Source organism: Siniperca chuatsi, linkage group LG1 (genome assembly GCF_020085105.1).
Source record: "Siniperca chuatsi isolate FFG_IHB_CAS linkage group LG1, ASM2008510v1, whole genome shotgun sequence".
Classification (NCBI taxonomy): domain Eukaryota; kingdom Metazoa; phylum Chordata; class Actinopteri; order Centrarchiformes; family Sinipercidae; genus Siniperca; species Siniperca chuatsi.
This window is the reverse complement of record NC_058042.1, coordinates 27211376-27216314: the sequence shown is the minus strand read 5'-3', so window position 1 is coordinate 27216314 and position 4939 is coordinate 27211376. Positions and strand designations below refer to the sequence as shown.

At 39.1% G+C, this 4939-nt stretch overlaps 1 long non-coding RNA gene across 1 annotated transcript; it reads right to left on the bottom strand.

The window, feature by feature from the left end:
• Nucleotides 1–917: 917 nt before the first annotated feature.
• Nucleotides 918–4584, bottom strand: LOC122863450. The gene is made up of 3 exons (XR_006375014.1): nucleotides 4313–4584; nucleotides 2362–2603; nucleotides 918–1458 (listed from the first exon to the last, which is right to left on the bottom strand). It is a non-coding gene; the product is annotated as an uncharacterized LOC122863450 (long non-coding RNA).
• Nucleotides 4585–4939: the final 355 nt, after the last annotated feature.

The following is a 4939-nucleotide window of genomic DNA, read 5'->3' as shown; positions in this document are numbered from 1 at the left end:
AAGCTCTCGAATTAATGAGATTGCTCTGTAATTGAACCTCTTCATGGGTCCCTTGGCAGGGAAAATACGCTAAGTAAAATTTGTATTAACAGAGCATCAATCATAGCTGATCAAATGATAAACAGTGTTGATGATCACAGGCGCAAAGGGTTTCCACCTTTATGTAAATGTGCTGTCCACCTTGGAGCAGAGACACATGCCTTGAGGAGGACGGACGAGCTGGAGGAAGTGGGCGAGAGGAACACTGTCCCAGGCTGGGCCACTGTGGGGCGCTGTGCTCCAGATCACAAATGTAATCAGACAGAGCTGAGATGAATACACAAACACATCCAGTGTGTACATGTTTTTGTGTGGTAATGACACACACACATGCACTCTGCGTGAGTACATACACATACAGTATAGCTATGGAATTGAAACGCTTTTTTTTCTTTTCTTTGGATCTGGTGCTTCCAGACTGAGTTGGAATACATCCTATTGTTTATCAGACAGCGTACTACATACACTAGTGGTGTTAATTAGTATATCAAACCACATGTCAAACATAACAAGTTGCTGTGTGCAAGGAGAATAATATAAGGCCAGAACTTTTTGGTGTACTGGAGATTAATTTCAGTACACCTTTAAAATGAAGTTTTAATATATTTTTTTCAGTAATTCTGCTAAACTCCACGTTGCATCTTGAATGTTTTTCATATGTGATTATGTATTGGGATATAAAGATTACATTAAAAGATGAATCTATATTTATACCTGATGAAACTGAAGTTATAACAAGGTTTAAGGTTCACATGCTAATGCACATTTGTGCCTTATAATGTCTTGATCTCCAGTTAAACAAAGTCACAAGTTTCAGTATGACAAAAAAGAGTAGAGTTTATTCAATTTCCATGAACATTTATTCCCTGAATGTAGATTAAATCAAACAGGCCTTGTGTAACTTGACCTCTATGTGCAGATCCTGGTAGGCCTGTACTATGCACATGTAAACTAGATTCAAAACAACACAAGGTTACATAAGACCATTAATATTTCAGTGAATAAACTATATAAGATGGAACTGAATTTCTTCACAAATTCTGAAATGACCAATATGTTATATTTTATATGGAAAAGGCAATTATCTTCCATAACTTTACAGTTACTTTTACACTAATATACTATATTAAGTGTATCCACATTGACTTTAAATGAGTGTAACAACAACAAGCTTCAATTTCTTGATTCCCATGACCAACATTAAAAATTTCTGGCATTTCACTTTCATTCTAACCATAAAACTATTCTGATGCACACAAAGACGCAGGCAAACTGGCTATTTCAAGATTCGTTTGAGGACATAGTCATGCAGTCAAGTGTTCTCACAGTTTAACACATGCTTGAGACTTAAGAGAGGGAGACATGCTTACAGTGTGGAGGTTAGCACAGGTATGTAGAGTGGAGTCCCGGTGGTTAGCACTGGAAAAACACCATGACAAGCAAATGGAACATATTCATCACTTTGCACAACATTTAACAGTACGATTTCCTTCAAAAAACGTGCTATTGTAGTGTTACTTTGCTTTAATTAGTAAAGATTTGTATAGAATAATCAGGTTGGTGGAAAAATTTGAATTACGCAATGCACTTTTGCAGTAAACATGTTCTTGAAACACTATTGTTGTCTTTTTTAGTGTAGTGGTATCGTAGTTTATATTCACAATGAATTCTATTCATTTAGTATTCTTCTATATCGAAAAGTGTTTTTTTTTTCATCATTTTCTTTTCAATTGCTGCTGTTTTGTTGGAATGTGGCCATTAATAATTGTTAATAGATGTGATCCCTGACCTGGACCTTGTGTCACTGATAGTCAACCATGTCTCACATATGACTGGACAAGGAAGACAACGGATCTGGAGGTGAATGGAGGAGGCGGAGGCTTTCTTGCGCGGCTGAGCTGACTTTATTAGCATTGATTCCCTTTTTATGTATTTTGTCACAGCTAATGCTATCGATCAGAGCTGCCACTCGCTATGCCCCCTTTAAAAAGTTTAACAAATTATATTTTGTGTGTACCATTTAGCCTCAAAAGTGTCTGCTGTCCTTTTAGAGGCATTTAATCATCCTTGGAGAGATTGTGCTCCTGTTACCAACAGACCATGGTGGACGTTTAAAGAATGCTTTGATCTGTTGTGTGCATTTAGACATTATTACATTTTGTGAAGATTTAAATTATGAGATGTCCTCAGCAAAGATGTGCCATTCATTTCAGATTTACTGCATAATATTTTGATCACAGTATACACATTTTGACTTAACATAAAGTAGTCAGTAGATTCCTGTTTCTTTTCAAATATCATATTGCATGTTTGTGATATTACCTTGTTGTTACCTGGTTATTTCAGCACACAGCGATGGAGAACCAGCTCTCACACGAATGTAGCGGCTCTTTCTGAGAAAAGAGGAGAAATGAAAGGAAAGCAGTTGGGTTTAAGATCCCTGGCAAGTGTTGGTGTCAGCTCTCCTCTCCTCCGCGTGGCCGAGCATGTTGACAGTACAGCCACGAACAGCAGCTAGGGATCGAGCGCAGTTCACGTCCCCTCCATCTCAAACAGGATCCCCACTGAGGAGAAGAATAGCAATTAGCATGCTAAAAGTAGTATTACTGCGAGACCATCTTTGAACCCCCTCTGAACCAATCTGCCCATTACTAGCCATGGTAATGGGCAGATTGGCTCAGTGTTTGTACAGGATAATCAAGCATGTGGAGTTTAGTGAGCACATTTCGGAGGCTAACTTATGTTAAACTGAGGGTCAGAGAGTCAGTCAGCAGGGATCTGAAATGGAGCATCACATGTAGCCACATTAAGGACATTTATTTACAGAAAGAAGTCCATGTTAAATGCTACAGAATTGATAATATACAGAATTGCAAAGGGTTTGATCTTTAACATTCAATTTCATGGTGTTCATGAGCTTTAAACACATTATGATTTAAAAATATGGGTATATTTGGGCTACCTTTTTAAATAATCTCTGGTAAAAAAAATAATGTTAACAGTTTCTAGTCAAGTGCTTGTGGAGGCATTATTCTGTTGTGCTTCAAGTATGAAAATATGGTACATTTAAACATATATACGGTTTTCTACCCAAGTATCCTCACATGACTGCATGCCTTCAACTCAGCTAAAAGTTTAGAGGAGCTGCTGAATATAACTGGCCATAGAAAATGAATGGCGCAGAAAATGACATAAAAGATAGCATATTTCTTCACTTTAAATACTAAAAATGGATGACTATGGAAAAAAGGGACACAGCGCCCAGTAGTGAGTGTGTGGATGCATGTTATCCTGTACATCCATAGGTGCATTTATGCAGAATTTATACTGGCTTTTACACTGCCTGGTGTGTTTTTGCCTGTAAATCCAGTGTTTTCTTATTTTGTTGAAACGGAATCTAGGTGTTCTCTTGTGCGCACAGAGCAGCAACTAACCCACTATGGACTTGTGGAGGTAAGGAGATAAAAACAAACACTACGCAGAGAAAGTACTGATAGGTGCTGATTCTGAGGACAGACAGGATGGACATCTATGTGAAACATGACGTAACATTAAGTGATAATCAGTAACTGGTTTGTTGCAGGTTTAAATATCCTTGATTATATGGATAATATTGTCTGTTCTGCTGTAACATTATTTCCAGAGGTTTCAGATTTAACTATAGAAAATTTGATACATCTGTCAGTTGTTTATTCTAAATATTAATACGTGTGTGCATGTAAGTGATCACGCACATGCACGTATCCAGGGCATGTACGTTCCCTTGTTTTATCCAACCAACAGTCCAAAACCCAAAGAAATCCACTTTGAAATTATATAAAACAGAGGAAAGCAGCAAACACTCACATTGGAGAAGCTGAAATCAGAAAATGGTTGGCAGTTTTTGCTTGAAAAATGACTAAAATGATTATCAAAATAGTTGCAAACTAATTTTCTGTCAATCAACTAATGGATCAACTAATGTTTGTTCTATTGCTTCAGCTTCTCTCTGTGATTTCTTATTTTGTGTTTTGTTCAGATCGTCCCCCCCAAAAATACGGCCATATAGGTCGTCTGTGGAAGCAGCTTATTACGACCCATATTTTATGTTAATTGTTATGCGGCGACCTCTCGTGTGATGTGACGTAACTTACGTACATAACTTACGTAACTAACGTGCTTATTTTAACCCAAACCATGATCTTTTCCTAAACCTATCCAAATAGTTTCCATGCCTAAACCTAACCAAACTGCGACCATTTCACAACGTTAACCATGTGTTTATTATTCTTACCATGACGACGTTCATCCACTCTGGATAAATTCTATTTCCTGTGGTCGCTTATAGTGAATGGAAGCCCAAAAAAGATGGGTCTTCAGATTTATGTGCTTTGGAGTTGACACGGTCTGAGTCTCCCGATGTGACATCAGAGCTGCAGATCAGAGTGTGTGCGCTGAGACGGGCTCGAGCGTTCCTCATCAGCTTATGGTAATGTTGAGAACAGTGTGAGTGCTCCAATAGAAAGCCAGCTGACAGCCAGTGACATAGCGTGCCCGTCACCTGACACCTGCCAATAGAGGGGGAGGGCTACACACACACACACACACACACACACATGCACACACCTGATAATCATTGAATTATACACAGCGCGCCTCTTTCACTAACCTCTCCTCTCCCAGGACCCAGCTGTTCATGAAATACCTCCCAGTAAGACAGTGGGGATGGAGGAGAGGGGCAGCTGGGGGAGGCTGGAGGGAGGGGTGGAGGGGTGGAGGTGGAGAAAAGGCATAAAAAAAAACCCCATCACGCCTCACTGGCTCCCAATACCATGCACATTTTTAAGAGAGCCAAAGTGAAAAGATACAATTTCACTCAATGAGGCGGGCTACAAAGGCAGGCACAAAGGAGACAAGATAG